General features: G+C 38.6%; 1 protein-coding gene across 3 annotated transcripts in view; it reads right to left on the bottom strand.

The window, feature by feature from the left end:
• Window positions 1-24,578, bottom strand: part of FGF13 (fibroblast growth factor 13) — a 579,020-nt gene that overhangs the window by 177,128 nt on the left and 377,314 nt on the right. The window lies entirely within an intron of this gene.

The following is a 24,578-nucleotide window of genomic DNA, read 5'->3' as shown; positions in this document are numbered from 1 at the left end:
TTCAGTTATCAGAAAACTTTTGAGCATGTCTGGAACAACTTAGGTAATGTGAATCTACTTTCTCAGCTATAAATGTGATGAAATTGAAATACAAAATATTTCTGACAAATATTTGATGTCTGCATTGAGAGGTACTTTAAGTACAAAACATACTCAAGATTTTGAAGACTTAATATTTAGAAAGTACACTATTTCACTAAAAATTTTTATATTGAGTAAATGTTGAAATAATATTTTGGTCATATTGGGTTAAATAAGGTATATTATCAAAATTATGTTCACCGGTTTCTTTTTGTTTTTTAAATGTGACTACTAGAAAATGTAAAATTACACATGTGGCTTACATTATGTTTCTATTGAACAATGCTGCTTTAAAAGAGATTTCTATGGTTCTGTGACTAAATACATGAAACAGAGTGGAGAGATCAATGGCAATAAAATTGAATGATAGGAGGAAGAGTATGAAAATAGATAATTTCGGGGAGAGAGATCCAAGATGGCTGATCACTAGCAGCTCCAGCTCGTACCTCCCAGTCAAAGTGCAGAGAACGAGAGGACGCCACAATTTCAGACGAATATTTGTTACTCACGGACCAAGAGATTCCCAGCAGAGGAACCCCATGGGTCACCAGGGCGACTCTTGTGGCCAGTGCGGCGGTTTTGCTGGTGCCTTAACGCGACAGTTCTTGGTACAGAGTCCGGAGATTCCCAGGCAGAAAAGCACCATCAATCTTAACACCGCTGTTTTGGCTGGTACAGTGGATTGCTCAGATTTCGGCGCTGGGAATCAACAAGTTGGACGTCTGCTCAGAGACCTAGCTAGAAAGTCGGTAATTACAAAGATGACAGAGGGATAAATATATAATGAAGGGAAGAAACCAGCCTAAAAATGCAGAGAATACTCAAAATCAGAATGCCTCTCCCTCTACAGGGGATCACAATTCCTCATCAGTAACGGAACAAGGCTTAATAGATTATGAGTGTGTTCCAATAACAGAGGCAGGTTTCAAAAGGTGGGTGATAAGAAACTTCTGTGAATTAAAAGAACTTGTTCTAACCCAATGCAAAGAAACTAAGAACCTTGAAAAAAGGTTTGACGAAATGTTAACGAGAATGGACAATTTAGAGAGGAATATAAGTGAATTGATGGAGCTGAAAAACAACACGAGAACTTCGCGAAGTATGCACAAGTTTAAACAGTCGAATTGATCAACCAGAAGAAAGGATATCAGAAGTCGAAGACCAGCTCAGTGAAATGAAACGAGAAGACAAGATTGGAGAAAAAAGGATAAAAAGGAATGAGCAAAGTCTCCAGGAAATATGGGACTATGTGAAAAGACCTAATTTACGTTTGATAGGTGTACCTGAATGTGACGAAGAGAATGAATCCAAGTTGGAAAATACTCTTCAGGATATCATTCAGGAAAATTTTCCCAACCTGGCAAGGCAGGGTAATATTCAACTCCAGGTAATACAGAGAACACCACAAAGATATTCTTCAAAAAGACCAACCTCAAGGCACATAATCACCAGATTTATTAGGGTTGAAATGAAGGAGAAAATACTAAGGGCAGCCAGAGAGAAAGGTCAAGTTACCCATAAAGGGAAACCTATCAGACTTACAGCAGATCTCTCAGCAGAAACCCTACAAGCCAGAAAAGAGTGGGGACCAATATTTAACATCCTTAAAGAAAAGAACTTTCAACCCAGAATTTCATATCCATGAAATTTCACCACCACCAGGCCTGCTTCACAAGAGCTTCTGAAGGAAGCACTATACATATAAAGGAACAACCAATATCAGCCTTTCCAAAAATATATCAGAAAGAAAAGAACATTAACACAATGAAAAATCTACACAAACTAATGGGCAAAACAGCCAGCTAGCATCAAATGCCGGTATTAAACTTATATATATTCTAATTGGATAAAAAGCCAAAACCCATCGATATGTTGCATCCAGACCCATCTCACATGCAATGATACACAAAGACTCAAAACAAAGAGAAGGAGGTAAAATTACCAACCAGAGAGTAAAAATAAACAAACAAAAAGCAGGAGATGCAATTCTCGCCTCTGATAAAGTAGACTTTAAAGCAACAAAGATCAAAAGAGGCAAAGAAGGACATTACATAATGGCAAAAGGATCAATGTAACAAGAAGAGCTAACAATTCTATAGATCAACCAAACAGAAAATTAACAAGGACATCCAGGACTTGAACTCAGACCCGGAACAAGTAAACTTAATAAACATTTACAGAACTCTCCACTTCAAATACACAAAACATACATTACCACCTCACACCTATTCCGAAAGTGACTACATAATTGGAAGTAAATCACTCCTCAGTAATCGCATAGCATTTCATAGGTTTAAATGAAATATTGGTTGGCTGCTTGTTTGTTATTTTCTTCCCTTATTCCTTCCTGTCTACATCATTAAGTATAATTATTGGTATAAAAGAGGTTTTCAATACCCATTACTGGACTGCATTCTAGCCTGGGCAAGAAAGCAATACTCCCATTCTCTCTCTCTCTTTCTCTTCCTTTTTCTTCCTCTTGTTCACTTTTTTTTCTTTCTTTCTTCCAAAAAATAAAAATAATAAAAATAATAAAAATAAAAACATATAATTTCAAGTCTTTCAAAAAGAAAAATAATCAAATTATTCTCCCATAGCCTACATGTCAAGCCTAGTTTCTTCAATATGGGAAGGAGAACCAAGGCTCACACCTTGCATCTAGGTGTCTAGCATGTATTACAGGTCCACACATATGAGAGGCACACAATATCTGATGATGATGACATGATCATGATTTCAAACCTCAGGTTTAGAAGGGACCTAGAAGATCAAGATCAAATCAAGAAATGTGATTTTTCCTATGCCCAGGATTTCTATGCTTGGTTAGAATCACTCTAAAGCATAAAGAAAGCCTCCGTTTATCTCCTTGTGCAGAAATGAGGACAGGTGGAGGCACCATATTCTTCACAGTAAAAGAGTCAAAGCAATCTCTTACCTGTATATTGTTGCACATAGTAATGCTAAGGATTGTCAACAACTTTCCCAGACCACAGTTATAGATAAGGGGCTGGAAATCTTTTGAGACACCTCAGGAGCAGTCAATAACCTAATGGAAACAAAGTACCAAAAGCTACCTGGGTTCACTGAAAGAGAAGGGTCATTTCATATGGGCAGTGTCCTTGAAGAAAACAGATGGCACATTTAGGGGAATAACTAAAGAGTGTTTAATAAAGGAACCATTTAAAGAAGTATGGATAGCATTCAGAAAACCTTTATGAGATGGTGAAGCTCCAAGGGATAAGCCAAAGTATAAAGTTGTTATCACACTTAAACTTGGAAGGGCAAGTGGACAGAGTTATTACTGAAACTTACAAAGAGCTGCAGCCTTGAAAGAAGGGCCATGGATTGAGAAATCCCAAACTTTATCTTTCTCCTTTCCTCCAATCTGTTACCAGTACTCCCCATTGGCCTACTTTAACTGAACCAACTTGAAGCCAAAGAGCAAGACTTTCTGGGTGATTCACTCAGCCTACATCTTATGGCCAGAGAAGGGCCACAAAAAGGAAGAGTATGAATTTAGAGGGGCAAATAGGGAATGTTTTCCTTCTGAATTCATTCTCCAGTCCAGGTATGTAATCTAGTGAAAGTATATTGAAAATTAAAGGACAGTCAAAACCTACACCCAGATGATGAGGAACCTAATGAAAAGGGAAATCAATTAATAGGGATAAAAGTAAACACATGCAAGTCCTTCTAATAGATAAAAACTACAAAAATATTCGGAAAGTGAGTGGGATTGACTCAACATCATTCTTTCAAAACAGCCTGCCTTATCTATCATTTTCTTCCTTTTCTCTTTATAAAACAGCACCATGCCATGTCCTGGCACTGAGGCTTCAAAATGAACAAAATCAGTAACAACGTAAGTCAACTTTCCCTCTGTCCTCTCTTATTGAATTCACAGTGATCCCAATTGGTAGGTATTATGACCTTTTTACATATGTGGTGGATGAGAGAGGTTAAAATACCACGCCCAAAGTCAATTATCTGATCAATGGCTATGCTGGAGATCTTAATCATTGTGCTCAGGATAAAGGTATGAAAAATGTTGAAATGATTCAAACAAGGATAAAAGGGGACATTTGAAGAAACTGACCTTTTAAGTCACTTCTAAACCTGAGGTTGCCAACAAGTAGCAGGATCTGATCTCCTTGCAGGAAAAGCAAAGTAAGATCTTCAAGATATCTGTAGCTAATGACTACATGTAACTAAACCATTAGCTGTCACAAGGTTGCCAACCTCAAAAGAAAGCAACAATCGCAGTCCCTTGGCTAAGGAAGCCCTGCATTCGTCCTTCCTCTTCAATCAATTTCTTGTCTACCAGCAGCATATCCCTGACCCTGTCAACAGGATTGAGCCTGAGCCAATCGGATTCTCTTGTCTACAACTCTTTGTTAAATTCTAAAGCTGTGCTTTGCATCTTGGATGAAAGAGTAAGTTGATGATAATTACTGCCTCCAAGTTTGTTATGTGGCCAGATACATATTGAACAAGGAATATGGCAGAGTTGTCTTTAAATTTGATGAGAAATCACTAAAATCAATCAAGCCTTCACAGAGAGGTGAAGGGAGACTGGCTGAGAAGATTCTGCCTATTAGAGTCAGTTATTCTGAAGAAGCTACCTGTCCCTTGTAATCAAGAAGCTAAAAGGTCCAATTTCTTAGCATCCATTGGAATAGAGAGGACAAAAAATTGTATTATTTCCTTATCTGTGGAATATTTAAGAAAGTGACATTGGCTATTTAATTGCTCTAAAATTTCAAAAACAAAGAATCTCTAATAATATATCAAGATTTTGGTTAAATTGGCCATGCAGTTCCTTACCTGGTAGGCAGTGTCATGGTACCACAGTAGTTGTCCATTACCACAATCATTATGCTTTTACTGAATACCCAGGCATTGGAGATACCAAGCTGAACTCATCCTAGTCCTCTAGGAGTTCCAAGTGTAGCAAATGGAAAACCAAGTCAGCTATGAACATATAATGTGGTACAGTACATATAGAGACTGTGGGAAAACTAACCCTGCACAGAGTAGTGTGGAGATGAGGAAAGTGTCACAGATCAGAGAACATCACTTGAGGTCTTATGGAGGAGAGGGAAAGGCAGGGAAGACTGAAGGAAGAGTATGAACAGAGTCAGGAGGCATGAAAGTCCATAGTATGTTTGGGGATTGCCAAGTGGTCCAATATGCCTGGAACGAGAGAAGCTTTGAGAAGAGACGATAGAGGTTTTGGATACAGTTGTAATGTACTAAACACTGTGAAAAAAGATTGGGCAGTGCGCTATGGTGAGACAGCTGGGTGGGAAGGTGTCCCCAGAGAGACTCCAGCTGGCCTGTGCACTGGGCAGAGTGCACACTGTGGTGGAGCCACAGAAGTTCACACAGTTTGCAGTGGGGAGAAGCCCGGCCCCTCCTCTTTCTGGGTGGAAACTGGAATTCAGTCTGTGAGGCGGGAAGCCCACTGGCAGGAAAACCCCACTCTCTTGCTTCGCTAAGAGTCTCTGTTTCCCCTTTTCTTCCTTTTACCCAATAAAACCCTGCCTTACTTACCCTTCAAATTGTCTGCAAGCCTTATCTTTCATGGCTATGTGACAAGAACCCCATCTTTCGCTGAGCCAACAAAAAGTCCTGCAACAATGGGATTCAAGCTTCTACTTTTAGAAGCAAGGGGCACCTTGAATTTATTTTGGTTCAATTCCCCTATATAATTACTCCTGCTATTACCACTATAAGTACTGTAAATATCACCAGGACTGCAATTGTTATCATTTCTGAGCACTTACTAGGTGCTAGTTTCTATGTCTGGTGATACACATTGTTCAGTGAGGTGATATGCACTGTTCCATTTGATCCTCAAAAGAACCATACCATGTCCATATCATTATAACCATTTAAGAGATCAGAACATTTAACTGATAGATTATTTTTATATAGGGAATAGCTGAAGCATGAGAGTGAACCTGTAACTCATTTTCTTGCATTTTCTATCCCTGCCAATTAGCACAAAAAGTCATCAGTCTCCAGAGCCCCTTTATCTGAGCACATTTATATTTTGAAATACAGCATAGTCAATGAAGTGAGAAAGAAGAAGCTAGAAATGTAAGAGAGGGAAGACTGATTGAGATTAAGTTCATTGAAGGGGCAGGAAGAATGTGATCCACAGCATATACAAAAAAAGAAAGGAGGGTTAACTTGACACAGGAAGAAAGACATTTTCTGTAAGATGGGGAATGGGATGGAGGCTGACTGCAAATGAAGGTAAGTTTGAAGGTGCAGAAGAGGGAAGCTAAGGGAATTCTCCTGGACTTTTATCTGCAAAGTCAGGCAGTTCATCTGACGAGTAGACTTCAGATGGGACAAAGGCTTGAGCCCAGTTGCAGGGGTTTAGGATATCTGCTGTGGAAGATGAAAGAAGGAAACAATAAGATACATGGTTGATGTGATGACTTCAGTGGCAAGGTTATATCCTAAATGTACTTGACCTACTCACTTGTCAGGGCAAAGAGCCAATAGGGAGAATTATTCTTTTTAAATAACCTAGAAAATTAGAACCTGACCAATTATGATACTTTTTGTTCAAAACTGACCTAATGCAGGTCAAAAGTTAAGTGATAACTGAAGATATATAATGACAGTAATAGCTTAGTCTTAATGATAAAAAGTACATTTTAAGTGGAGTTTTATATGATATTGCCCATAAATACAGGCCAAATTTTACTAAATTTTCCCTATATTTCTTCTAAGTATACTCCAAGAGCCCATGATATGTTAACATTTGGTCTTTGAAGAAAAGCAAATGGCATGGCTAGGATTTTCTGCTAAAAAGTCTCTAACTCACCTCCTTTTCCTTCACTTAGCTATAGTTTCATGAACCCTAAGGAAAAGGAACAATGTATTTCTGCTTCAAGGGACTTATATGCCCTGTTCAATTTGTACTTAAGAGCAATATTCATGCTGAACCATTTTCTCCTCTAGGCATTTCCTTCACTACACAGGTAGCTACCAATATATTTTTTACGCACACAGGACCAAGGACTTGAGAAAAGTGTTCCTCTAAAGAGGATGACTCTAGGATCACTGAATAAGGCTATGGGATGGTTGGGCTGTTATTACACTAATCTTTTCCTCTTACCTATCACTGTGACATCTTAGTTGTGAAAAATCTCCATACAGGTTGTGACTGTTTCAATGTTTTAGGAGTTGCTCACTGGGGCAATATATACATAATAGTTAACAGAGCATTGTCTTTGGAGTCAGACAAATCTGCGTTCAAATTCCAGCTCCAATTTACTAGCTAGGTGACTTTGGGCAAGTAAATACAAATTCACGCTCCACATCTCCATTTCTCATCTTGAAATTAAGGACAAATAATAAGATCAAACTCATGATATTTTGTGATTACAAAAATAATGTGTATATAGTCTTATTATGGTACTTGGCACATAATAGTGGTCCATAATATGCAGCTAAATAAAAATAACTCAGTACTTTCTCTTGCCTTTTACTTCAAAGGAGAAAGCAACTCTTTTAGCCTTTACTTTTCTAGGTCCCCATGACAAGCACACAAACCCTCTGAAAATGAAGTGCTACAGTTAAGAACTTGACCTCTGGACACTGATTGCCTGGATTTGAGTCTCTGCTCTGCTACTTATAAGCTGTGTGACCTCAGGCAAGTTACCTTTCTAAGACTCAGTTTTCTTATTGGCAAAATGAGCAGTAAATGGAATCATGTATTTAAAGCACAGTGATTAGCATATAATATGTTAAAAGTGAGGCAGCCTCACTTTTAGCTCATTAAGATAAACTGATAGTTTTTTCAGAGACAGTATGACAAAAATGACGTTTTAGGCTTCCTACCAATAGTGTATAAAATTCTGCACTATACTTGGTTCTATGGTGGCCGCACAACTCACCCTAGGATGGTTAATTACTTGCCTTCTTAATCAGGGAGTTTCTAACTCCTTAGGCAATAAAGAAAAAGTTCAGCTACACTAGGACAACCTATGAGGACGTCTAGAACTCCAATTATGGGTCTCACAATGTGGGCAAGGACATTCAGAGATAGCATCTAACATGAAACGTTTTTGCATTAAACAGCCATCTATGCCGTCAGTCACCATCAGCTCAGCTTTCTGATTCATAAAGATCCTTTCTAGAAGATCATTATATTTGTCCTTACTCAAATATTTGGATGTGCTATTTTCCACAGTGCTATGGTACTGTAACTCTAGTTTTACGATGCCTCTCCCAATGCATTAGGTACTTTTAGGAATAAGTTTGCTATTTCTGGAAACCTCTTAATTCTTTTAGGCTAAGTGAATATCATTAGACTACATATGTCTACAATGTACTAATGGCACCCGTTGGCCTAAAATTTGGCACACCCCTTAAATTCTGAACTCATTTCCATACAGGACATTTATAACTTTCAAACAAAATCTACCCAAAATGAAACCAAATAATGCTATCTTTCCACAGACTATAAAACATAAAAATACATTTTAAGTACATATTTCTCAAGTGGTAAAGGAAAGATCTACATGGTAATATTTCACAATAAATATTCCAGTCATGAAAGCCTCTTCATGATCTGCCAACTAAACAGACATAGAAAATCAGATCCTAAAAATGCTGCTAAGGGATGGAATCAAACCACATAGCCCAAGGCAGGTATCCCTTACTTTATCTAATAAAATGTTCGATCTTAGAAAGGTGCGTATGAGTCAATGCTTATTTAAATATACTTTGGAATAGCATTACAAAGCAATCTTGCAATAGATCTATTAGCAAAATGAATAATCACTCCCATTTACCTCTTTATAAATCCAAATACTCAGATAGTAATACTTCAAGTGGCATTTACTTATGATCCAAGAGATCCTAGTTCAACAGCTACATACCTGAAGTAACTTTCATTCCAACAAGGATCTTATGGCTCTACACTGGTACACAGGTATATTAAGGCATAGTAAACTGAAAGACAAGCCATAAGGCTTGTAACATCAGGAATCGTAGCATGGGGGAGAGCATATATGGCACATAGCCACCTCTATATAGATTCTACTTCCTGTTCCATTGGCTACATATTAAAATTCAACAGTATCAAAGAAAAAGTTGGCCAGCTACCAGATAATGTTCTAATGCTAGAAGAGTTTGTATCCAAGATAGAAAAAGGCATTGAGAAGCAACTCTCCAGAAACTTCTAATGAACAGATCAGGATGTTCTGTGGTGCTGTGGCCTGATCCCAGTGATTGCAACTTCATGCCCTTGTCTATTGAGGGACACTCCTGAAGTGGAAAGAGAGTGAAAGAATGTTGAGGGTCCTGAATGTAGAAATTAACACAGCAGCACAAAAGAGCTTTCATGGGGGAGGCCATACTTTGTAACTGTGGAAGTAATTTTATACACATAAACAATATAGGGCTGTTTAGATTAGTTAATATTCTAATGTTCAGTGAAAACTTTCCAGGGCAGGGTTATGGCAAGTAGCTGTTTCTCAAACAGTTTTTACTCTTGGGACCTTTCCAAGGCAAGTATTTCATCTGAGTAACATATTGGGAAATGCTGCTGTAAAGACAATTTTAACAACAGTAATTAGAATAACTATAGTTTATTGAGTGTTATCAACAGAATTTGTGAAAATCAGGAATCATTCTAGAAGCAAAGTGTAAGATAGGTCCCAGTGAGCAATTTGTGAGTGTCTAAAAACGAATGAGGACTATGAAGGTCCATTTTTTTTTTCTGAGATTAGGTTATTATTTTGAGAGTCCCCTTTTACTTGTCTATATAAGTACCTTGGAAATTCCTAAACATGGAGTAGGCTTGGTGATTGGGCCGTAATTCCTTAACAAAGTAAGAACTCCAGGGCTTTATAAAACCTACTCTCAAATAGCCCAATATTGTTTTCTACAAAAAGTAAACAGTGTAGCCAACTGATATAGCTTTAACATGCATACCATAATTGACCTGTGAGTTAGAAGAAATTGTAGATGGGTTTGCTGTATTTTTTATGTGTCTTGCAAAAAAATTATTCCATACATATGAAGGTCCATTTTTACATGTCAATTACTGAATAAGCTTAATGATGGTAAGATGAGTTAAAAGACTCACTCGGAGCTAAATTATCATAATCATAAACAAAGGTAATAATAATAATTTCCCTTTATTGACTAATTGCTATGTTACAGCCACTATGCTCAATCAATCCTCAAGACAAGTATTTAAGTTGGATCTTATCCTTGTCTTTATTTCACACTTGTTTTCCTCCAATCACACAGCTAGTAAGTGGCAGAGGTGGGGTTAAAACCCAGGTTTGTTCAGCTACTAGTTCTTTGTTTTAATTCTAGTGGAATGTTCCCTCGTGAATATACTGGTGATGACAAATTCTCAAGAACCTTTAGAATATTATGTATAGTGGCTTACACTATAGTTAATTGCACTCAGCAGAAGGAACTAGGAGAAAATGATATATATGAATGGATTCTCACAACTCAGAATTAAAACAGGAAAATACAATCAGCAACCCAAATGTCTTTAATCCGAAGTAACTTGCAAAAAATTCTATGTGGAGGCTCATTGCCTTGATAAACTAACGAATCTATTGTTCACTCTGAATTTAAAAATCTTCATTAAGGTAAAACAGACCTTATTGTATAACACATTCTGTGTAAACCACTTACTAGTAAGACTAACATGCCCTTAGTAACAGTGTGGAACAGTCAGTATTTCAAATTATGAGAAGCTTTTTCTTTGTTTTGCATTGAGAGGTAACAGAAGGTTCCATTTACTTTGTATGCCCCGTCTACTTTATAAAACAGCAGCATTGTGGTCTTCAATTGAGAAACTAGTACTGGGTGCCTACTACATGCCAGGAAAAAGACACAGGACATTTCCTCTATAGGAAGACAAAATCCTTTGATTTTTAGGAGGAAGTGATGAAAACCTAAATGGAGGGTACAATAGTTTGAATATCCCCTCTAAAATCCATGTTGAAATTTAATTGCCATTGTGATGGTATTAAGAGGTGGACACTTTAAGAGGTGATTAGGTCATGTGGGCCTCATAAATGAATTAATGTTGTTATTACAGGAATGGGTAACTTATGGCAGAAGTGTGCTCCTGATAAAAGGATGAGTTTGGCTGAATTACCTTTCTCTGTGTCACACACACATGCTTTCTCAGCATGTGATGCTGCTATAGTTTGCGTATGATTTTGTTTTGTCCCCACCAAATCTCCTTTTAAAATTTCATCCCTAGTATGGTGGTATTAACAGGTGGGGCTAGCAGGAGGTATTTGGGGTATGGAAGTAGATCCCTCTTGAATAGAGTAATGCTGTACCTGGAGGGTGAGTGAGTTATTACTCTACTCATTCGCAAGACAGCCGGCTGTTAAAAATAGCCTGTCACCTCTTCCCCTTCTCTTGCTTCCTCTCTCACCATATGATCTCTGCACATGCCTGCTCTGCTACTTTTTCCATGAGTGGAAGCACTCTAAGGCCTTCACCAGATGTAGATACCAGTGCCATGCTTCTTCTACAGTCTGCAGAACTCTGAGCCAAATAAACCTCTTTTCTTTATAAATTACCCACCCTCAGTTATTCCATATAGCAACACAAACTGGACTAAGACAGATGCCTTCTGCCATTTTTTGACTCAGCAAGAAGGTCCTCACAAAATTCAGCCACTCAGTATTTGACTTCACAGCCTGCAGAACCCTAAGCCAAATAAAGTTCTATTATTATTATTATTATTTTTGAGACAGAGCTGTCACCAGGCTTGGGTGCATTGGCATGATCTCAGCTCATAGTAACCTCAGCCTCCTAGGTTCAAGTGATTCTCCTGCCTCAGCCTCCCGAGTAGGTGGGATTACAGGTGCATGCCACTATGCCCAGCTAATTTTTGTATTTTTTTTTTAGTAGAAATGGAGTTTTGCTATGTTGGCCAGGCTGGTCTCAAACTCATGACCTCAGGTGATCCACCCACCTTGGCATGCCAAAGTGCTGGGATTACAGGTGTGAGCCACCGCACCTGACTTAACTTCTATTCTGTATAAATTACCCAGTCTGTAATAGTCTATTATAACAATGGAAAACAAATAAAAACAGAACATGGGTACTAAGAGATGGTAGTGTTGCCATAACAAATACATAAAACTGTGGAAGTAGCTTCAGAACTGGGTAATGGGCAGAGGCTGCAAGAATTTGGAGGAACAGGCTAGAGAAAGCCTAGATGGCTGTGAATGGAGTGTTAAGGGGGATTCTGGTGAAGGCTCAAAAGAAGAGGAAACAAACATATGAAAAAATGCTCATCATCACTGGTCATTAGAGAAATGCAAATCAAAACCACATTGAGATACCATCTTACGCCAGTTAGAATGGTGATCATTAAAAAATCTGGAGACAACAGATGCTGGAGAGGATGTGGAGAAATAGGAACACTTTTACACTGTTGGTGGGAGTGTAAATTAGTTCAACCATTGTGGAAGACAGTGTGGCGATTCCTCAAGGACCTAGAAATAGAAATTCCATTTGACCCAGCAATCCCATTACTGGGTATATATCCAAAGGATTATAAATCGCTCTACTATAAGGACACATGCACACGAATGTTCATTGCAGCACAGTTTACAATAGCAAAGACCTGGAACCAACCCAAATGCCCATCGATGATAGACTGGACAGGGAAAATATGGCACATATACACCATGGAATATTATGCAGCCATCAAAAACGATGAGTTCGTGTCCTTTGTAGGGACATGGATGAACCTGGAAACCATCATTCTCAGCGAACTGACACAAGAACAGAAAATCAAACACCCCATGTTCTCACTCATAGGTGGGTGTTGAACAATGAGAACACATGGACACAGGGAGGGGAGCATCACACACTGGGGTCTGTTGGGGGGAAATAGGGGAGGGCCAGTGGGGGGTGGGGAGTTGGGGAGAGATAGCATGGGGAGAAATGCCAGATACAGGTGAAGGGGAGGAAGGCAGCAAATCACACTGCCATGTGTGTACCTATGCAACAATCTTGCATGTTCTTCACATGTACCCCAAAACCTAAAATGCAATAAAAAAAAGAAAAAAAAAAGAAGAGGAGAGCTATAGGAAAAGTTCAAATCTTCTTAGAGATTACTTAAGTAATAATGATCAGAATGTTGACAGAAATATGGAAAGTGAAGACCCTTCTGAGGATGTCTCAGACAGAAATGAGAAATAAAGTATTGGAAAGGAATAAAGACCATCCTTCTTATGTAATTACAAAAATCTTGGCAGAATTGTGCCCATGTCCTAGAAATTTATAGAATGCATAATTTAAGAGTGGTGAATTAGGATATCTGGCTGAAGAAATATATAGGCAGCATAGCAATCAAGCTATTGCTTGGCAACTTTTAACCACATACAGTAAGACATAAGAGGAAAGAAATTACTTAAAGATGAAATTTATAACTAAAATAGAGAAGTAGAACATAAAAGTTTAGAAAATTTGCAACCTGGCCATGTAAAGAGTGAAAACGTGTGTGTGTGTGTGTGTGTGTGTGTGTGTGTGTGTGTTTAGCTATCTCCTACAGGAAGGAGAAAAGGTATGTTTAGGAGAGCAAATCACACATTCTGCCAAGCAACCATTTGCTAAAGAGATTACCATAAATAGAAGGGAGCAGGAGCCACTTGTTAAGACAATGTGAGAAATATCCGGAAGGCATTTCAAAGATCTCAAAGATCTTTGAGGCTGCCCCTCTCATCACAGTCCAAGAGCACCACAGGGGCAGAATAGTTTTGGGTGAAGGGCTTAGGGCATCTTCCATGGACTCTCTGCCTAGGGATGCCTTGGGTCCATACTCCCCACATTCCAGCACAGTGTTCCCTGGCCAACCCAGCTGTGGCCCAAATGAGCTCAGGTGCAGCTCAACCTGTTGCTCCAGAATGTACAAGCCATACATGTTAGCAGCGCCCATGTGGTGTTAATCTTCAGGTTTGTGGAAGGCAAGAGCTGTGTAGGGATGGCTTTCTCTACTTACATTTCAAAAGGTGTTGTGAACTGCCTGGGGGCCTAGTTAGAGACTTGTCCAGGGGTGGAGCCACCACAGAGACTTTACTAGGGCAATGACTAGTGGAGCCATGGGAGAAAGGCCACCTCAGAGAATCCAAAACTATGGGGTCACAAGTAGGTAACCGTATACTAGGAAAGCTACAGGCATGAGACTCCAAATTGTGAGAGCTGCTCAGTAGCCTGAGCCCAGAAATGCCATAGAGGCAGAACTTTCTGAGACCTTGATGGCCCAACCCCAACCTCAGTTTATCCAAGAAGTGAGACATGGAGTCAAAGGAGATTATTCTTCAGCTTTAAACTTAACAATGTTTTCCTTGTTGGGTTTGGGAGTTATCTGAAACAACTAACCCTTCCTGCCTATTTCTCCATTTTAGAATAGGAATATATATTCTATTCCTATACCTCCATTGTATGTTGTTGTTATTTTTTCCTTTGCCATTCCATTTTTCTTATTTTTAACTTTTATTTTAAGTTAAAGGGTACAATTGTAGGTTTTTTACATAGGTAAATTTGTGTCATGTGGTCTTGTTTTACAGATTATTTCATCACTCAGGTTCTAGGCCAAGTACCCATTATTTTTCCTGATCCTCTCCCTCCTCTTACGAAAGGTGTCAGTTTGTGTGCTGTTCCTTCTATGTGTCCATGTCTTCTCATCATGTAACTCCCACTTATAATTGAGAACACACAGTATTTGGTTTTCTGTTCCTATGTTAGTTTGTTAAGGATAATGGCCTCCAGCTCCATCCATATCCCTGCAAAGGAGAGGATCTCATTTTTTATGGTTGCATAATATTCCATGGTGTATATATACCACCTTTTATTTATCCAGTCTATTATTGTGTCTTTGCTATTGCAAATGGCACTGCAATGAACATACACGTGCATGTGTCTTTACAATAGATTGATTTATATTACTTTGGTTATATATTCAATAATGGGATTGTTGGGTAAAATGGTATTTCTGTTTTAGTTCTCTGAGAAATGGCTATATTGTTTTCCACAATGGCTAAACTAATTTACACTCCCACCAAAAGTGTATAACTGTTCCTTTTTCTCTACAATCTTGTCAGCATCAAATATTTTTTTGCTTTTTAGTAATAGCCATTCTGACTGGTGTGAGATGGTATCTCACTGTAGTTTTGATTTGCATTACTCTAATAACCAGTGATGTTGAGATTTTTTTTCATATCATTATTGGTTGCATGTATGTCTTCTTTTGAAAAGTATCTGTTCATGTCCTTTGCCAACTTTTTAATAGAGTTGTTTGTTTCTACTTTTGTAAATTTGTTTAAGTTCCTTATAGATGCCGGATGTCGACTTTTGTCAGATGCATGTCTTGCCAAAATTTTCTCCCATTCTGTAGGTTGTCTGTTTAGTCTTTTGATAGTTTCTTTTGCTGTGCAGAACCTCTTTAGTTTAATTAAATCCCATTTGTCAATTTTTGCTTCTGTAGCTATTGCTTTTGGCGTCTTTATAATGAAATCTCTGCCCATGCCTATGTCCTGAGTTATATTGCCTAGGTTTTCTTCTAGAGTTTTTATGGTTTTGGGTTTTATATTTAATCCCTCTAGAGTTGATTTTTGTATACAGTATATGAAAAGGGTTCACTTTCAACCTTCTGCAAGTGGTTGGCCATTTATCCAGGCACAATTTATTGAATAGAGAATCCTTCTCCTATTGCTTGTTTTGGTCAGGCTTATCAAGGATCAGATAGTTACAGGTGTGCAGACTTACTTATTACTGGGCTCTCTATTCTGTTCCAGTGGTCTACGTGTCTGTTTTTGTACCAGTATCATATTGTTTTGGTTACTGTAGCCCTGCATTATATGGTTTGAAGTCAGGTAGCAAGATGCCTCCTTTCTTCTTTTTGCTTAGGATTGCCTTGGATATTCAAGATCTTTGTAGGTTCCATAAGAATTTTAAAATAGCCTGGCTAGCAGTCTATCTATTTTGTTGATCTTTTCAAAAAAACAGCTCCTGGATTTGTTGATTTTTTGAAGGTTTTTTTTGTGTCTCTGTCTCCTTCAGTTCTGCTCTGATCTTAGTTATTTCTTGTCTTCTGCTAGCTTTTGAGTTTTTTTGAACTTGCTCCTCTAGCTCTTTTAATTTTGAAAATAGGATGTCGACTTTAGATCTTTCCTTGCTCCTCATGTGGGCATTTAATGCTATGAATTCCTATGCAACAATTCTGCATGATCTGCACATGTACCTCAGAACCTAAAGTACAGTAAAAGAAATAAAACTATAAATATAACCAAAGAGCAGAATACACAGTAAAGATGAATTACTTAATCACTTAACACATATCAATTATAAAAGTTTCAAAATTAAAAAAAAAATTTTAAATAGTTTTTTTTCTAGTTCTACAAATAACGTCAATGATAGTTTAATAGGAAGGGCATTGAATCTATAAATTGCTTTGGGAAGTAAGGCCATTTTAACGATATTGATTCTTCCTATTCATGAGCATGGAATGTTTCTCCCTTTGTGTCATCTCTGATTTCTTTGAGCAGTGTTTTGTCATTTTTATTGTAGAGATCTTTCATGTCACTCATTAGCTGTATTCCTAGATATATTTATTTTTTGTGGCGACTGTGAATGGGAATTCATTCCTGATTTGGCTCTTGGCTTGACTGTTGGTGTACAGGAATGCAAGTGATTTATGCACATTTATTTTATATCCTGAGACTTTGCTGAAGTTGCTTATCAGCTTAAAAAGCTTTTGAGCTGAGACTATGGGGTTTTCTAGATAAAGGATCATGTCATCTGCAAACAGGGATAGTTTGACTTCCTCTCCTCTTATTTGGATGTCTTCTATTTTTTTCTCTTGCCTGATTGCTCTGACCAGGATTTCCAATACCATGTTGAATAAAAGTTATGACAGAGGGTATCATTTTCTTGTGCTGGTTATCAAGGGGAATGTTTCTCAGTAAACTATGTTTTTTTTATTATTTTGTGGTATGTTCTTTTGATACATAGTTTACTGAGAGTTTTTAACGTAAATCAATGTTAAATTTTATTGAAAGCCTTTTTTCTGCATAAATTTTCATCATGTCGTTTTTGTCTTTAGTTCTTTTTATGTGATGAATCAGATTTATTGATTTGTGTATGCCAAACCAACCTTGCATCCCAGATATGAAGCTTACTTGATCATGGTGGATAAGCTTTTTGATGTGCTGCTGGATTTGGTTTGCCAGTATTTTCTTGAGAATTTTTGTATTGATGTCCATCAAGGATATTGGCCTGACATTTTCTTTTTTGTTGTATCTCTGCCAGGTTTTGGAATTACAATGATGCTGGCCTCATAGAATGAGTTAGGAATGAGTCTCTTGTTTTCAATTTTTTGGAACATTTTCAGTAGAAATGGTACCAACTCTTCTTTGTATATCTGATAGAATTCAGCTGTGAATCCCTCTGGTCCTAGACTTTTTTCAGTTGGTAGACTATCTATTCATGCCTCAATTTCAGAATGTGTTATTGGTCTATTCACGGATTCAATTTCTTCCTGATTCAGTCTTGGGAGGGTGTATGTGTCCAGGAATTTATCCATTTCTTCTAGGTTTTCTAGTTTGTGTGCAAAGAAGTGTTCATCCTATTCTCTGATAGTTGTTTGTATTCCCAAGGGATCAGTGTTAATAACCCTCTTGTCATTTCTGATTGTGTTTATTTGAATCTTCTCTTTCCTTCTTTATTAGTCTAACTAGCAGCCAATCTCATTTATTTATTTATTTATTTCAAAAAAAAAAAAGCTCCTGGATGCATTGATCATTTGAATGATTTCTCATGTCTCTGTCTCCCTCAGTTCAGCTCTGATTTTGGTTATTTCTTGTCTTCTGTTAGCTTCTGGATTTGTTTGCTCTTGGTTCTCTAGTTCTTTTAGTTGTGATGTTAGGTTGTTAACTAGAGATCTTTGTAACATTCCAGTGTGGGCATTTAATGCCATAAATTTACCTCTTAACATTGCTTTAGCTGTGCCCCAGAGATTCTGGTACGTTGTATCTTTGTTTTTATTAGTTTCAATGAATTTCTTGATTTCTGCCTTAATTTTATTATCTATCCCAAAGTCATTCAAGAGCAGGTTATTCAATTTCTGTGCAATTGTATGTTTTTCAGTGAATTTCTTAGTATTGATCTCAAATTTGATTGTGCTGTGGTCCAAGAGACTGCTTGTTATGATTTCAGTTCTTTTGCATTTGCTGAGGAGTGTTTGACTTCTGATTACATGATAAATTTTAGAGTAAGTGCCATGTGGTGATGAGAAGAACATATATTCTATTGTTTTGAGTTAGAGTTCTGTTGATAACTATTAGGTCCATATGATCCAGTACTGATTTCAGGTCCAGAATATCTTCGTTAATTTTCTGTCCCAGTGATCTGTCTAATATTGTCAGTGGGTTATTAAAGTCTCCCACTATTATTGTGTGGGAGTCTAAGTCTCTTTGAAGGTCTCTAAGAACTTGGTTTATGAATCTGGGCCCTCCTGTGTTGGGTGCATATCTATTTAGGATAGTTAGATCTTTTTGTTGAATGGAACCCTTTACCATTATGCAATGCCTATTTTTGTTTAGTTTAGTTTTTGTTTTTTGATCTTTGTTGGTGTAAAATCTGTTTTGTCAGAAACCAGATTGCAACCCCTACTTTTTCTGTTTGCCATTTCCTTGGTAGATTCTCCTTCATCCCTTTATTTTATGTCTATGTGTGTTACTGCATGTGAGATACTTCTCTTGAAGACAGCATGCCAATGGGTCTTGAATCTTTAACCAGCTTGCCATTGTGTGTCTTTTAATTGGGGGATTTAGCCCATTTACATGTAAAGTTTGTATTGATATCTGTGGATTTCAACCTGTCAGCATTATGTTAGCTGATTATTTAGCAGACTTGTTTATGCAGGCTTTATAATGTCACTGGGCTGTGTACAGACTGTGTACTTCAGTATGTTTTTCTAGTGGCTGGTAAAGGTCTTTCCTTTCCACATTTAGTGCTTCTTTCAGGAGCTCTTGTAAGGCAGGTCTGCTGGTAACAAGTTCCCTCAGCATTTGCTTGCCTGGAAAGGATCTTATTTCTCTTTCACTTAGGAAGCTTAGTTTAACCAGATATGAAATTCCAGGTTGGAATTTTTTTTTCTTTAAGATTGCTGAATATTAAAAAGAGAGAAAAGAATGTTGAATATTAGCCCCCAATGTCTTCTGGCTTATAGGGCTTCAGGTGAGAGGTGTGCTGTTAATTCTGATGAGCCTCCTATTTCAGGTGACCTGGCCTTTCTCTCTAGCTGCCTGTAACATTTTTTCTTTCATTTAGACCTTGGATAATCTAATGATTATGTGTCTTGGGGGATGATCTTTTCATAGAGTATCTTAGTGGGGCTCTCTGCATTTCCTGGAATTTGAATGTTGGCCTCTCAAGCTAGGTTGGGGAAGTTATCATGGATGATATCCTAAAATATGTTTTCTCAATTGGTTCCATTCTCCCCATCTCTTTCAGGTACATCAGTCGGCTGTAAATTCAGTCTCTTTACATAATCCCATATTTCTCAGAGGGTTTTTTCATTCCTGTTCAATACTTTTTCTCTGTTCTTGTCTGCCTGTTTTATTTCAGAAAGCCAGTCTTCAAGCTCTGAGATTCCTTCCACCACTTGGTTTATTTGGCTACCAATACCTGTGATTGCATTATGAAAGTCTTGTAGTGTATTTTTCAGCTCTATAAGGTTGGTTATGTTCATTTCTATACTGTTTATTTTGTCTGTTCCCGCAATGTTTTATCATGATTTTTGGCTTGCTTGCATTGGGTTACAATGTACTCCTTTAGCTCAGTGAAACTTTGTTCTTATCCATATTCTGAATTCTACTTCTGTTATTTCAGTCATCTCAGTCTCAGCCTCAGCCTAGTTCCAATGCTTGCTGAAGAGATGATGCACTCATTTAGAGGAAAGAGGGCACTGTGGATTTCTGAGTTTTCAGCGTTCTTCTGCTGATTATTATTATTTCTCATCTTTGCAAGCTTATCTACTTTCAATTTTTGAGGTTGCTGACCTTTGGGTAGGTTTGTTTTTTCTTTTTCTTTAACACTCTGGCCCTTTTTTCCTAGGGCTGCTGTGGTATTGGATTTTCCAGTATCTGGAGGTATCACCAGTGAAGGCTATGAAACAGCAAAAATGGTAGCCTGCCCCCTCTTCTTGGATCTCTATCCCAGAGAGATATGGAACTGTTGCCAGCCCAAATGCATGTATAGGAGGTGGCTGGCAATCCCAGTTGGGAGGTCTTGACCAGTTAGGAGGAATGAGACCGGGGACATGCTTAAAAAAGTAGCCCGACCACATTTTTGTAGAGCTGCTATGCTGTGCTGGAGGTCCACTTCAGCCCCCAGTTACCTTGGTCACTCTGAAGCCTAAAGGCTGGAATGGCTAAGTTCTCCAAACAGCAAAGATGGTGGCTGGCCCCTCACCTTGGGAGCTCCATCCCAGGGAGGGCTGAGACATCTGTCAGTCAGAGAACACCATTAGTGGTAGCCAGAGACCCCAGTTGGGAGGCTCCACCTGGTGATGAGAAATGGGGTTAGGGAGCCACTTAAAAAAGCAGTCTGACCACATTTTCGTGGGTCCACTCTGCTGTGCTGCAGTATTGCTTCCACTCTTGGTCAGCTTCGGCTCTGCAGAAGCTGGAGGATAAGTTGTTTAAACAGCAAAGATGGCAGTCCACCCCTCCCTCTGGGAGTTGAATCTCAGGGAATTTTCAAATCTCTGTAGTCCAGGGAATACCAGTGGGGGTGGCTGGAGGCCCTGGCTAGGAGGTTCTGCCAAGTGAGGAGGAACAGAATTGGGCCCTGCTTAAAAAAGGAGTCTGGCCAGGCTTTTGTAGAGCAGCTGCACTGTGCTGGGGTACCGCTTCTGTCCCCTGTCAGTTTGGACTCTTCAAAGTCCACAGGCTAGACTGGCTAAGTCACCCAAACAGCAAAGATGGCAGCCTGCCCCTCACTCTGGGATCTCTGTCCCAGGGAGTTTCAAATTTCTGCTGGCCAGAGAACACTGGCTTAGGTGGCTGGAGCCCTAGTTGGGAGTTCCTGCCCAGTGAGGAGGAATGGAGCATGGACCCACTTAAAGAAATAGTCTGGTCATGCTTTGGCAGAGCAGCTGTCCTGTGCCATGCTGTGCTGAGGGATCCCTTCCAACCTTGGTAGGTTTAGACTCTCCAAAGCTTGCAGACTGGATCAGCTAAGTTGTCCAAACAGCAAAGATGGTGCCCCACACTTACGCCAGAAAGCTTTGTCCCAGGTAGGTGCAATACTACTACTGGTGACTAGCTGGAATTCTAAACCAGTGGGTCTTATCCTGTGAGGCACAGTGGAAGTGGTGTCTACAGACTGTCACCGCGTGGGCCCCTGGATTCAGCCTCTTTTATAGGGGTATGTACAAATGTCCAACCTCCCACTTTGCTGGAGTTGCAGTTACTTTTGCTGGGAAGCCTGGAAAGCTGGATTATCTAAAGCTCCTGGGTCTCTACATGTGCCTGAGTGGCTACTCTGCAGAAACTCCCCTATCACCCCCCACCCCCCACAGGCCCCACATCCTCACTAGCATCTCTTGTCTTCTTTGTCTTCTGATTTTTAATGATCACCATTGTAACTGGCATGAGATGGTATCTCAGTGTGGTTTTGATTTGCATTTCTCTAATGACCAGTGATGATGAGCATTTTTTCATATGTTTGTTGGCTGCATAAATGTCTTCTTTGAAAAGTGTCTGTTCATATCCTTTGCCCGCTTTTTGATGGGGTTGTTTGTTTTCTTCTTGTAAATTTGTTTAAGTTCTTTGTAGATTCTGGATATTAGCTCTTTGTCAGATGGGTAGATTGCAAAAATTTTTTCCCACTCTGTTGGTTGCCGGTTCACTCTAATGATAGTTTCTTTCGCTGTGCAGAAGCTCTTAAGTTTAATTAGATCCCATTTGTCTATTTTGGGTTTTGTTGTCATTGCTTTTGGTGTTTTAGTCAAGAAGTCCTTGCCCATGCCTATGTCCTGAATGGTATTGCCTAGGTTTTCTTCTAGGGTTTTTATGGTGTTAGGTCTTACATTTAAATCTTTAGTCCATCTGGAGTTAATTTTTGTATAAGGTGCAAGGAAGGGATCCAGTTTCAGCTTTCTCCACATGGCTAGCCATTTTTCCAACACCATTTATTAAATAGGGAATAATTTCCCTATTGCTTATTTTTGTCAGGTTTGTCAAAGATCAGATGGTTGTAGATGTGTGGCATTACTTCTGAGGTCTCTGTCCTATTCCATTGGTCTATATCTCTGTTTTGGTACCAGTACCATGCTGTTTTGATTACTGGCAGCTACCATATTTATAGCTAACAAAAGATTTACCAGTGCAGTGTTTTCGTATGTAGTATAGCAATTACTCTAGAATAAAATATTTTGTCAATAGAGAACATAAAGTTAAATTTAGTCACATCTTAAACAACAGTTCAAGTCACTAACCCAGGTAACACCCCAGATGGAAAAGCCATATGGTTTAGAAAACTTATAGTTCAAAATTCAAATCACACTATATTTTTAACACCTACTAGGTTACTAGGTTTTACAGTTCTGCCTTACCTAAACTCTTTGAGGTTCCATTTCCTGCTATATAAAATTGATAAAATACCTACATTCTAGCATTTCTATAGAGATTATAGAAACTTGAGGTGATATCTCACCCAGATTGGGTCTTAAAAATGGTGGTTATAGTGTTGCTGTTCTTAATCCAATGTCAGATGCTAGGGACAAGGGTAAAGACAGGTGAAATGGAATCTGACTTAAGGCAATATTCTACAAGGTTCTCTAGTTTCCACTGAAACTGGAACATCAGTATGTTTTTCTACCTATTAATTAAACTTCTCCATTATCTAAACTATTGGAATTTGGAATAACTGTAGAAATATTAGAGATTTGAGCAGCTATGGTGCTCATAAATCAGTGGTGCTGATTCTATGAATAGGTACCACCTAAAAGAGAACTGGGTAATTTGAAAAGCTTTATTCTTTTAGTTAGATAAATAAATGTCCCACCGTTGTACCTAATGCTAATCCAGAAACAGTTTACACACAGGGAGAATATGGATTGTTATTCAACTTCTAGCAAAAATAGGTAAACATTGGAGTAAGTGGATGGTAAAATTCGATATGCACAACAGGTTGCCCTGCACTGTACAGTTTTCTACAGGGGAAATCATAATAAAACAATAATAAAACAGTAGACATCTAAATGAAAAAGGGAAAGGTAAGTGAAAACAGACATGGTTCCTTTCAGAACAGAGCTTCCCCATACTGGACTCTCACTCTGCATATGGGAGGGCAAGAAGGAAATATAGGTAGGAGAACATGAATGCCAGGGAAGCCCCAAGAATTGACGAGTGATGCTAAACTTGATATCGGTCATTCCGAATCAGGATATAAAGGTATGAAGTCCAGTGGCCAGGGTAGTGGTCTACCACCAAGCATTTTCTTTCGCCCTCAGTTTCTGACTTTCTGCCTGTGGTGAGGTGATTTTCTTTGTTCCAAATTATTCTTCCACAAACGAACACAAAACAAGGGTTTCTTTGCATTAGGTTCATGAAAGCATTAAGTCCCTGAAGCCAAGCTTGGAGGCACTAAAAGGAAGAGTTAACAGGTCACAAAAGGAAAAGCATGCTTACCTCCTAATCCACATGGCAGGTCTTGAGAGTCTCCCTTTTGGAGGAAACAGAGCGTGGCTTAAAAAGAGAATATAGTTTTGTACTTCAATCTCCCCATTTTCTAATGGTGATATATTGGTTAAGTTACTTAGCTAATTCAATCATGTTAACTAATTTTTAAAAGGAAGACAGGCAAGTACTTAGAAAATATTACTTTCCCATTTCTCTAATGACCAGTGATGATGAGTATTTTTTCGTATGTTTCTTGGCCACATTCACACCAGACAGAAAGGTGATCATTAAAAATCTGGTGACAACAGATGCTGTAGAGGATGTGGAAAAATAGGAACACTTTTACACTGTTGCTGGGAGTGTAAATTAGTTTAACCATTATGGAAGACAGTGTGGTGATTCCTCAAGGATCTAGAAATAGAAATTCCATTTCACCCAGCAATCCCATTATTGGGTATATACCCAAAGGATTATAAATCATTCTATTATAAAGACACATGCACATGTATGTCCATTGTGGCACTGTTTACAATAGCAAAGACTTGGAACCAACCCAAATGCCCATCAAGGATAGACTGGACAGAGAAAATGTGGCACATATATACCATGGAATACTATGCAGCCATAAAAACAAATGAGTTCATGTCCTTTGCAGGGACATAGATGAATCTGGAAACCATTATTCTCAGCAAACTGACACAAGAACAGAAAACCAAACACTGAATGTTTTCACTCATAAGTGGGTGTTGAACAATGAGAACACATGGACAGAGGGAGGGAAACATC

The sequence above is a fragment of the Aotus nancymaae genome, unplaced genomic scaffold, assembly GCF_030222135.1.
Source record: "Aotus nancymaae isolate 86718 unplaced genomic scaffold, 86718_ANA_hifiasm-v0.15.2.pri h1tg000004l, whole genome shotgun sequence".
Taxonomy (NCBI): domain Eukaryota; kingdom Metazoa; phylum Chordata; class Mammalia; order Primates; family Aotidae; genus Aotus; species Aotus nancymaae.
This window is presented reverse-complemented; position numbering and strand designations above follow the sequence as displayed.